The following is a 12384-nucleotide window of genomic DNA, read 5'->3' on the forward strand; positions in this document are numbered from 1 at the left end:
GAATAGAAGCACTGATCAATAGGAAATAAGCTCACAAGATAGCCACTCGAACACAATTTCACACTTAGAGAAAAAACAGTTTTAATAGAGTAGTTGTATTAAGAAGACATATTGACAACAAGAAAAACGTATGCTACAGGACATATAATGTCATGAAAAACTACAACATGGTAGGTGGCATAATGTACTTCATTTCATTCCATACTAGCAAGGTCTAATTTGTGCACACAATCATAGCTAGCATCAACACAACATGGCAATCTAAACGAAGCAGTTTCTTAGACTTATAAAAATTAACATGGTGCAAGGAACAATAGTTTTATCATATTGACATGTTTGATAGAAAAATTAACTAGCATGCAAAACCTATACTTAAAAACTAATGTCATGCTAACAGAGTACAACATGCTTTACAATGCACTCCACTGTACCAACTACGAAGGGGCTATATATTAATGGCAATTCACATGGAAACATAGCAACAAAATATAGCAGATTGTAGACTTAGAATTATTTCGGACCCACAAAACGGCAATATTTTTACGGCCAGCTCACATGATGAAAACTAGAGCTACAGATGAGATTCATGGCATGGCAAACCTACTAACAACAACTAGACATGTAATACTACAAATCACTCCATCAACACACACTCAAAGGAGGCATGGTTTGCTTAATGCAAGCTTCGCAAAATGGAACTTAACGTAAACAGATTAGCAGTTTTAACATGATAGCACTTTTAGATCAACATATGAACATGACATAGAATACTCACATGGCAACCACAGGCATAACATCAAACTAGACATCACATAGAACAAATCTAAAAAAGCTACCACATGCGAAATACCTACGGACTAAATGCAATCATCCACGCAAGTTTGAATAAAATAATAGTTTTAAGACTTATTCACGAAGCACTTGCAAAAGAGATTTGGCATGTAGATGCAACTTATTGCGCATGCAAATATCACAAGCACAACATTTTTCATATCACTACAAGACATATGTCTACTAACGACCTTCAATATTGGTCACCGAATGGTCATTGATTTCCATTTGCAACTTTTTTACGACCAAAAACAAACAGTCAAAAGCTGAGGGTCTCTAATGAACTATAACGACCTTTTTGCTGGATTGGTCGTAGGATTTTACGACCAAACGAAAGCATTGAAATTATTTTGGTCACTAGCAATCTGCCAACGCCACGTCGGATCTGACATGGCAAGCTGACGTGGCATAGAATCAGCACGATCCAATTCGGTGTTTTAAATGGGTCGAGCCCATTAATCCAGCCCATTTAATGTTTTTCTCTTTATTTTGCTTAGCTTCATGGGCCTGGCCCAATAATCCCCAACATTTTAGCCTTTTTTATTTTGGGTTGTGGCCTTTTAATTTCTATTCATTTTATTTTTTGGCCAATTTATTTTTGTACTGGTCCCACATGTCATGCTGATCTCAAAATTCGTCCCACACATCAGAAATTACAAAATATGTCAAACAACCATTATAACTTGAACATGTGTCACATCATGAATACAATCAAACATATCCAAACTTGGCACATTTCAATCAAACATGGTTCGCATCAGGTTTACAATCAAAACTAGTTCACATCAGGTAACACAACTAAAAAATCAAAACAATAACTAGCTCCAATGATCAAGAACTTTGTGCTTCTCCTGACTTCTTGGTCCTGGACCTTGCGACGAAACATGAATGTAGGCCAACATCTGCAAGTTATCAGACAAAATGGTTAAGAACAAAATAAAAGAAAATCTAACAGCACACTAACTTGTAGGCAGTTTGTCTGTGTAAATGAGAGTAAAACAACCAAAATGAGGCATATAAATCAATGAATACAAGTAGTAACTGTGAGCAGCGAGTAAATCCTACTCCGATCACATCAGGTGTACAATCCTATAAATGCGACATTTTTACCATCTAAGCATCGAAGGACAAGGTAAACAACATTTCGATGTTTGAAACAAAGAACTAGAATTTCATGTTTGAACAGCAAAACAATTGTTTTAGTAGCTCATATGCGGTTTAAATCAATCCCTAAGGAGAGGCACTTTGTCACCAATATTATGCAACATCTGTAGAATTTGAACCTCAAAGAAGTATACATACTTATCATGTTTGAACATGGAAGCCAAATACTACACATGTTGTTTAGTACACAAAACATAATTCGGCTAAGTAATCAAGAAGGTGGCATAAAAGTAATCATAAATAGCACATGATTTGTACAAATAACTCATGTGTTCAACAATTTGCTTAGAAAATAGTACCCTAAAGAAGGTAGCAAGCAAACATCTTACTTCTAAAGATAGGAAACCCATATCATCACCTTCACCGCCACAAGCTTGACCTGGGTATCCATACTGAAAAAACAAAGCGCATTTGATTAGGCGAGAAGAAGAACAATATAAATCATCTAATGTATATTCCATAGCACATAATTCAATATCATGCAAATGCAGAGATGCCTATAGACACTCAAATAAGAAAACACATACCCACATTCTTATATGTAGTTGTGCTAGGGAATTTTAAAAACATAATAAAATGCAAATAGGAAGAATGCCATGATTGATTTCTGTACGAAGATAAACTACAACCAAAGGAAGGGTAACAGATGAATAAAAAATCCTGAGATACAAAGGTAAGCTCTGGACACAGAATAAAATGAATGGAACTTTAGTACAACCTCTGAATTTTCATATTCACAATATTAAAAGTCACCAAGCTGAACATGAGTGTTCAAACTTGACAACTAAGACTAACCAAGATGCCAAACAGAGCTAATTCAGGCTACAACAGCAGCACATTAAACTAGCGATGGGCCTACCAAACTCCCAAAGCACAACCTACAAGCTAAAGTAGAGATTACAGCTACACCGTGCATTACACAAGTTGGCAAGTCCAAGTTGATTAGCTACAGCATAAAACTAACTGCACCAAGTAATTCAAATGACGACAGCATCAGAAAAATTACCAATTGAATGAGAAGCACAAGCAGGCAGAGATCTATATTTGCTACTGGAATAATTAAAAGAAATTTATCAACTAGCACTGGTTCACTGCAGTTGTTCCATCATATTGGTTTGAAAAATGGTGGGTTTAAGAAAAGTATGATAAGGATGAGGAGTTGTGGCTCGTAACGCTAATGCAATTAAAATTAGAAGGCCCTGATGATAGATAGTTCTAATCAACCTGTCAACCACAACAATTCATGTTTTCAACAAATCCATAGTCCATACACTTCACCGAGCTTAAAATTCAATTCTTGGTACATTATACAGCAACCTCTTAAGCAGCTTCCATGAGTAAAGATGAATATAAAAGCTATCATACTTGATTGAACAACTAATTTGAACCAATACTCTTAAGTTTCCAGTTCCCAACATGCATAAGTCAAAATCAAGCGGAACAAAACGCGATGGGATATCCCGATATAATAATGGGCACACAACACAAAGGCTAATCGTAAATTGCATAAAGTTTTCTTATCAGATTAGAATTTGAGGTTTTGGCCGTAATGATATAATCCATCAGCAAATGAACAGAAGATAAGCCAGCATACTACAATTCGAGAGGTTGTAATCACAGCGGCTACCCTATTAGTCTTAGTCGTAGGTTGCAGCTTGAATTGAGGAAACTACATTCAATCGAAATAGTTGTATGCGCCCATGTGACACATTACCTTGTCATTCACATCGCAGAACTTGAGCCTCTCCGTGAAGATGGAGTCGCCGTTGCTCACCTTGAACTGATGTGAACCAATCTACAGGAACAAGCGACAACGCGCACCAAGGTCACCAACCAGATCCACTCCCTGGCCCGACCGGAGTCGACCCGAAGCGCAAAACGGAACAAGATTCGGGCCTGACCTGGACGACGGGGAAGACGGGCTCGTAGGGATTGAATGGCTTCTCGTCGGTGCCGACCATGCCGACCACCTTTTACCCGATCTCGTCCGCCTCCGCCAGCTTCTCCTCCTCCGTCTTCCCGCTGGGCGGCTTCGCGGCGGGCGTCTCCTCGTCGTCCTCCCCCCACTCGTCCCCGCTCCCGTCCTCCTCGTCCTCGTAGTGCTCCTCGTCCTCGGACGAGCGGGTCGCGAAGTGGCAGCGTGGGGGGAAGAGCCGGGGCGAAGGGCTGGGGGCGTGAGGGACGAGGCCACGCGCGAGACGGAGGAGGCATCATCGCCGTGTCGCCATGGCTACCTGCGGCTTGGGGAGAGCAGGTCAGCATCGAGGCCGTGGCCGGTAGGAGGGGTGGGGAAGAGGAGATCGACGGTGGAGTTGGGTTGGGTTGCGGGAGGGGTGGGGAGTGGAGAGCACGGGAGAAAGGGGGGAAGGAGAATAGAGGAAGAAAGAAGGCGGGGGTGGATGGAAAAATTCCAGCAGGACAAAGCTAGGGTTTGGGATCGAGAGATGAGGGCTAACGTTGGATCCGGGCTTATCCAAAGATCGTTGATGCATGATCCGCGTGACATTCACATGGACCAATCAGAACGCAGTAAACACTATGAAGACGTTATGACCATCTAAATTGGTCATAATTGATTGAAAATAAGGTTTTTAAAAGAAAACCTTTTCCTTTTTCGAGTGACAAAGATATTTTATTATGAAGGACCTTTTTGACAGCTGATATTATGCACAATGGTGCATATTGGAATGACAAACAATGTTGCCTAAGGAAGTTTTCATTTTCTTTGGACGAAAAAATCAATTTCCATTTTTGGAGTCCCCAAAATGAGTTTTTTGTGAAGGACCTACCATATATTTGTTGCAAAATTGGACCAAATCATTTTTCTAAAATACTAGGCCATATTAAATGCACAATTGACCAAATGGTTGGGTGTCAAAAGCTTTTATCCATCTCTCGTGAAAAAGACAATTTTTTGACGAATCAAATGGAAGGGGGTCAAATTTGAACTGCAGCTGCCTCATAGTTTGCTTTTTATTTTTCCCAAAATTTATTCTTAGGTACAAAAGTATCTATTTAATCATAGAAACATCAAAAGTTTTCCAAGATTCAACCACTAGCTTGGAACGGTCATACCCGCCGTTTTGACCGCATTTTGAAATGGCCATGAAAAATTGAAAAAAAATCAAAAAATGGAAAACCTTTGCATTGTGTCATTATATGTGACAAATTTATGAGGAAAAATAATAAACTTGTAATACGGCAATTAGTTTTAAAAAGTGTTCTCAGAAATGGGCTATCATGTGAGAAGATTCATGGTTTTCAAGCCAAATGACCAATCTTATGGCCACATTCATGGCATAGTTTGTTCAAATGATCTAATATTATGCACAAGGATGCATATTGGAATGGAAAACAATGTTGATTAAGGAAGTTTTCATTTTCCTTGTATGGAAAATTCATTTTCCATTTTTCAAGTGCTCAAAATGAGTTTTTTTGTGAAGGACCTACCATATATTTGTTTCAAAATTGGACCAAATCATTTTTCTAAAATACTAAACCATATTTAATGTAAAATTTACAAAATGGTTGGGTGTTAAAAACTTTTATCCACCTCTAGTGAAAAAGACCAATTTTCACCGATTCAGCAGGAAGCGGGTCAAATTTGAACTAGAGCTGCCTCATAGTTTTCTCATGATGTTTTCCAAAAATGATTTTTACGTAAACAAGTATCTACTTAATTAGAGATCCAACAAAATTTTGGCAAGATTCAACCCCTAGCTATGAACGGTCATGCCCGTTGTTTCGACCACATTTTGAAACGGGCATAACAAATTAAAAAAATCAAAAAATGCAAAACCTTCACGTTGTGTCATAATATGTGACCAACTTACAAGAAAAAATAATAAACTTGTAATACGGTAATTATTTTTAGAAAGTGTTTTTAGAAATTAGCTATCATGTGTGAAGATTCATGGCTTTCGAGCCAAATGATCAATCTCATGGTTAGATTCTTGGCATAGTTTGTCGAAACGATCTAATATTATGCACAAGGGTGCATGATGGAATGGCAAACAATGTTGATTAAGGAATTTTTCATTTTCCTTGTATGAAAAATTCATTTTTCATTTTTCAAGTGCCCAAAATGAGTTTTTTGAAGGACCTACCATATATATGTTTCAAAATTGTACCAAATCATTTTTCTAAAATACTAGGCCATATTTAATGTACAATTGACAAAATTGTTGGGTGTTAAAATCTTTTATCAACCTCTAGTGAAAAAGGCAAATTGCTGCCGATTCCGCACGAAGCGGGTCAAATTTGAACTAGAGGTGCCGCATAGTTTTCTCATGATTTTTTTCCAAAATCATTTTTAGGTAAAGAAGTATCTATTTAACCAGAGATCCAACAAAATTTTGGCAAGATTCAACCCCTAGCTATGAACGGTCATGCCCGCCGTTTCGACCGCATTTTGAAACGGGCATAACAAATTAAAAAAATAAAAAAATACAAAATCTTCGCGTTGTGTCATAATATGTGACATAGTTACCACGAAAAATAATAAACTTGTAATACGGTGATTATTTTAAAAGAGTGTTCTCAGAAATGGGCTATCATGTGTGAAGATTCATGGCTTTCAAGCCAAATGATTAGTCTTATGGCCACATTCATGGCATTGTTTATTGAAACAATCTAATATTATGCACAAGAGTGCATATTGGAATGGCAAACAATGTTGATTAAGGAAGTTCTCATTTTCCTTGTATGAAAAATTCATTTTCCATTTTTCAAGTGCCCGAAATGAGTTTTTTTGCGAATGACCTACCATATATTTGTTTCAAAATTATACCAAATCATTTTTCTAAAATACTAGGCCATATTTAATGTATAATTGACAAAATGGTTGGGTGTTAAAAGCTTTTATCCACCTCTAGTGAAAAAGGAAAATTGCCGCCGATTCCGTAGGAAGCGGGTAAAATTTGAACTGCAGCTGCATTATAATTTGCTATTTATTTGTCCCGAAAATCATTTATAGGTACATAAGTATATATTTAATAAGAATTACATGGTGTGGTGACTTGAGGCCGAGGTTTGGATGGTGGTCGAGGGCCCGAACTCCAGAGCGCGTGAACTTGCATGCGAGCCGCATGGTCACCGTGTTACCGTTGTGTTGCCATGCATTCTGGGTGGAATAGGCATGTCTGGTGGATTATACACTCCCTCAGTAGGTGTCGGGAAGAAGAATACAATAGAAGAATCTCACGAGGAGACCGAACTAAGCTCAAACATGAATTAGCAGCCAAGTGTTTGATTAGCGGTGCGGGTAATGCACATAGACAATGGGCCTAAATTTTGGTTGAGGATGATCATATACTAAGGAGGCTCTCTTGCCAAAAATTTAGCTCAAATGGATGAACCTAGGTGACACTTGCTTTGCAAAGTACCAAACTGTGCACAAATATGGATGTTGAAGCTGGGATCAAATGAATCAACGGACTGAGCTGAAATTTGGTGTATGATGTTAATTAGGGCATATGAAGGCACTGTAAAAATTTATACCATTTGGACATATCAATGTGACACTTCCTTCACAAAGTGCTATTCTGAACAGAATAGGAAAATGAATATTGCTGAATTATTTTCGAACTATGGAAGGAAGGGTTTTCACGTATTTGAGGAATATACGATCCAAAGTATTTATGAGAATTTTTAGAGAATTTTTGGAATGAAAGAATAGTAGGTTGCTTCACAAACTAGGCAAAAAATAACACATGGACATGACATGTAGGCAAAACTGATGATGTGGCACCTAGTCATAGTTATGACCATCTATATTGGTCGTAATTAGCTACAAATTAGGTAGCAAAACAGGGCTATCTTCTTTATGACCTTTTCTAGTAAGGAAGTTAGTTTTTGGGGTTAGGACCCCTCCGGACAACTTACGACCAATTGGTCTCAAATGGTCGATTTACGACCAATTCTGCGAGTGTCACTGACAGAAGGTCGTTAGTTGACATATTTCTTGTAGTGTCTAAAGTTGATATAAGTTGGAGCTAGAGTTATTTAGTTATGAATAAACCATTTTAACATGGCATTTACGCAAAGTTAAACAAGAAGCAAGTTCAAACATTTTAAACACGTGTGAGAGTTCGATATTGCGAATCTACACAAAATTCTTAACATTTTACACATATAAAATATTTTAATCTGATACACGATTATCAAGTTATTAAATGCATCAACATGAGGGACTATTCTGCTATATTTTAGATCCTGCAGTTATAGACAAATTCGCCACACCGAAAAAACGACTACGGGTCAAATCTGATGTTGGGCCAAACGTGTGCAGGGGCGACAGTTTAAATGGGGCTCTCCCGAGCGACATTTAGCGGGGCAACACTCATCTTAGTGGGTTTTGGCCCGGTCGGTGACGAGGGTGAGACAGGTCGGGGCAAGGCCCACGCGACGAGACGGCTGGAGGCTGGTGTTGGAATTATGCCCTAGAGGCAATAATAAATATAGTTATTATTATAATTCATGTATCAAGATAATCGTTTATTGTCCATGCTATAATTGTATTGAATGAAGACTTATATACATGTGTGGATACATAGACAAAACACTGTCCCTAGCAAGCCTCTAGTTGGCTAGCCAGTTGATCAAAGATAGTCAGGGTCTTCTGATTATATACAAGGTGTTGTTGTTTGATAACTGGATCACGTCATTAGGAGAATCACGTGATGGACTAGACCCAAACTAATAGACGTAGCATGTTGATCGTGTCATTTTGTTGCTACTGTTTTCTGCGTGTCAAGTATTTGTTCCTATGACCATGAGATCATATAACTCACTGACACCGGAGGAATGATTTGTGTGTATCAAACGTCGCAACGTAACTGGGTGACTATAAAGATGCTCTACATGTATATCCGAAGGTGTTCGTTGAGTTAGTATGGATCGAGACTGGGATTTGTCACTCCGTGTGACGGAGAGGTATCTCGGGGCCCACTCGGTAATACAACATCACACACAAGCCCTGCAAGCAAAGTGACTTAGTGTAAGTTGCGGGATCTTGTATTACGGAACGAGTAAAGAGACTTTCCGGTAAACGAGATTGAAATAGGTATGCGGATACTGACGATCGAATCTCGGGCAAGTAACATACCGAAGGACAAAGGGAATGACATACGGGATTATATGAATCCTTGGCACTGAGGTTCAAACGATAAGATCTTCGTAGAATATGTGGGATCCAATATGGGCATCCAGGTCCCGCTATTGGATATTGACCGAGGAGTCACTCGGGTCATGTCTGCATAGTTCTCGAACCCGCAGGGTCTGCGCACTTAAGGTTCGACGTTGTTTTATGCGTATTTGAGTTATATGGTTGGTTACCGAATGTTGTTCGGAGTCCCGGATGAGATCGCGGACGTCACGAGGGTTTCCGAAATGGTCCGGAAACGAAGATTGATATATAGGGTGACCTCATTTGATTACCGGAAGGTTTTCGGAGTTACCCGGAATGTACTGGGAATGACGAATGGGTTCCGCGTGTTCATCGGGGGGGGGGGGGGGGGCAACCCACCCCGGGGAAGCCCATAGGCCTTGGGGGTGGCGCACCAGCCCTTAGTGGGCTGGTGGGAAAGCCCAAGAAGGCCCTATGTGCCAAAGGATAAGAAATCAAAGAGGAAGGAAAAAAAGAGGAGGTGGGAAAGGAGAGAAGGACTCCACCTTCCAAACCTAGTTGGATTCGGTTTGGAAGGGGAGAACTTCCCCCCTTGGCTCGGCCGACCCCCTTGGGGCTCCTTGAGCCTCAAGGCAAGGCCCCCCCCCTCTCCCACCTATATATACGGAGGTTTTAGGGCTGATTTGACACAACTTTGCCACGGCAGCCCGACCACATACCTCCATGGTTTTTCCTCTAGATCGCGTTTCTGCGGAGCTCGGGCGGAGCCCTGCCGAGGTAAGATCATCACCAACCTCCGGAGCGCCGTCACGCTGCCGGAGAACTCATCTACCTCTCCGTCTCTCTTGCTGGATCAAGAAGGCCGAGATCATCGTCGAGCTGTACGTGTGCTGAACGCGGAGGTGCCGTCCGTTCGGCACTTGATCGTGGGACGGATCGCGGGACGGTTCGCGGGGCGGATCGAGGGACGTGAGGACGTTCCACTACATCAACTGCATTCACTAACGCTTCTGCTATGCAATCTACAAGGGTACGTAGATCGGAAATCCTCTCTGGTAGATGAACATCACCATGATAGGTCTTCGTGCGCGTAGGAAATTTTTTGTTTCCCATGCGACGTTCCCCAACAGTGGCATCATGAGCTAGGTTCATGCGTAGATGTCTTCTCGAGTAGAACACAAAAGTTTTTGTGGGGGGTGATGTGCGCTTTGCTTCCCTCCTTAGTCTTTTCTTGATTCCGCGGTATTGTTGGATTGAAGCGGCTTGGACCGACATTACTCGTACGCTTACGAGAGACTGGTTTCATCGCTACGAGTAACCCCGTTGCTCAAAGATGACTGGCAAGTGTCGGTTTCTCCAACTTTAGTTGAATCGGATTTGACCGAGGAAGTCCTTGTATAAGGTTAAATAGCAATTCGTATATCTCTGTCGTGGTGTTTGCGTAAGTAAGATGCGATCCTACTAGATACCCATGGTCACCACGTAAAACATGCAACAACAAAATTAGAGGACGTCTAACTTGTTTTTGCAGGGTATGCTTGTGATGTGATATGGCCAACGATGTGATGTGATATATTGGATGTATGAGATGATCATGTTGTAATAAATAATATCGACTTGCACGTCGATGGTACGGCAACCGGTAGGAGCCATAGGGTTGTCTTTAAACTAACGTTTGTGCTTGCAGATGCATTTACTATTTTGCTAGTATGTAGCTTTAGTAGTAATAGCATGAGTAGCACGACAACCCCGATGGCGACACGTTGATGGAGATCATGGTGTGGCGCCGGTGACAAGAAGATCGTGCCGGTGCTTTGGTGATGGAGAACAAGGAGCACGTGATGATGGCCATATCATGTCACTTATGAATTGCATGTGATGTTAATCCTTTTATGCACCTTATTTTGCTTAGAACGACGGTAGCATTATGAGGTGATCTCTCACTAAAATTTCAAGACGAAATTGTGTTCTCCCCGACTGTGCACCGTTGCTACAGTTCGTCGTTTCGAGACACCACGTGATGATCGGGTGTGATAGACTCAACGTTCACATACAATGGGTGCAAAACAGTTGCACACGCGGAACACTCGGGTTAAGCTTGACGAGGCTAGCATGTGCAGACATGGCCTCGGAACACATGAGACCGAAAGGTCGATCATGAATCATATAGATGATATGATTAGCATAGGGATGCTTACCACTGAAACTATACTCAACTCACGTGATGATCGGACATGAGCTAGTGTAAGTGGGTCATGAACCACTCAAATGACTAGAGAGATGTACTTTTTGAGTGGGAGTTTAGCAAGTAATTTGATTAAGTTAAACTCTAATTATCTTGAACATAGTCTAAGTCCACTTTGAATATATTTGTGTTGTAGATCATGGCTCACGCGATAGTCACCCTGAATTTTAATACGTTCCTAGAGAAAGCTAAGTTGAAAGATGATGGAAGCAACTTTGTAGACTGGGCTCGTAATCTTAAGTTAATCTTACAAGCTGGGAAGAAGGATTATGTACTTAATGCTGCGCTAGGAGATGAACCACCCGCTACGGCTGACCAGGATGTTAAGAACGCTTGGTTAACACGTAAGGAGGACTACTTAGTAGTTCAATGTGCAGTCTTGTATGGCTTAGAACCGGGACTTCAACGTCGCTTTGAGCGTCATGGAGCATATGAGATGTTCCAGGAGTTGAAGTTCATCTTTCAGAAGGATGCCTGGATCGAGAGGTATGAGACCTCCGATAAATTCTATGCTTGCAAGATGGAGAAGAATTCGTCTGTCAGTGAACATGTGCTCAAAATGTCTGGGTACTCAAACCATCTAGCTGAGCTGGGGATTGAACTCCCGCAAGAGGCTATCACTGACAGAATCCTTCAATCACTGCCGCCAAGCTATAAGGGCTTTGTGTTGAACTACAACATGCAAGGGATGAACAAGTCACCCGGCGAGTTGTTTGCGATGCTGAAAGTCGCAGAGTCTGAACTCCGTAAAGAGCATCAAGTGTTGATGGTGAATAAGACCACTAGTTTCAAGAGAAACGGCAAAGGCAAGAAGGGTAATTCAAAGAAGAGCGGCAAGCCTATTGCCAATCCGATGAAGAAACCCAAAGCTGGACCTAAGCCTGAAACAGAGTACTACTATTGCAAGGGTATGGGTCACTAGAAGCGCAACTGCCCCAAGTATCTGGCTGATAAGAAGGCGGCCAAACAAAAAATCAGGTATATTTGATATACATGTTATTGATGTGTACTTAACCGT

At 40.9% G+C, this 12384-nt stretch overlaps 1 pseudogene; it reads right to left on the reverse strand.

The window, feature by feature from the left end:
- Positions 1-1649: 1649 nt before the first annotated feature.
- Positions 1650-4223, reverse strand: LOC123405343 (annotated as a pseudogene).
- Positions 4224-12384: the final 8161 nt, after the last annotated feature.

The sequence above is a fragment of the Hordeum vulgare genome, chromosome 6H (genome assembly GCF_904849725.1).
Source record: "Hordeum vulgare subsp. vulgare chromosome 6H, MorexV3_pseudomolecules_assembly, whole genome shotgun sequence".
Taxonomy (NCBI): domain Eukaryota; kingdom Viridiplantae; phylum Streptophyta; class Magnoliopsida; order Poales; family Poaceae; genus Hordeum; species Hordeum vulgare.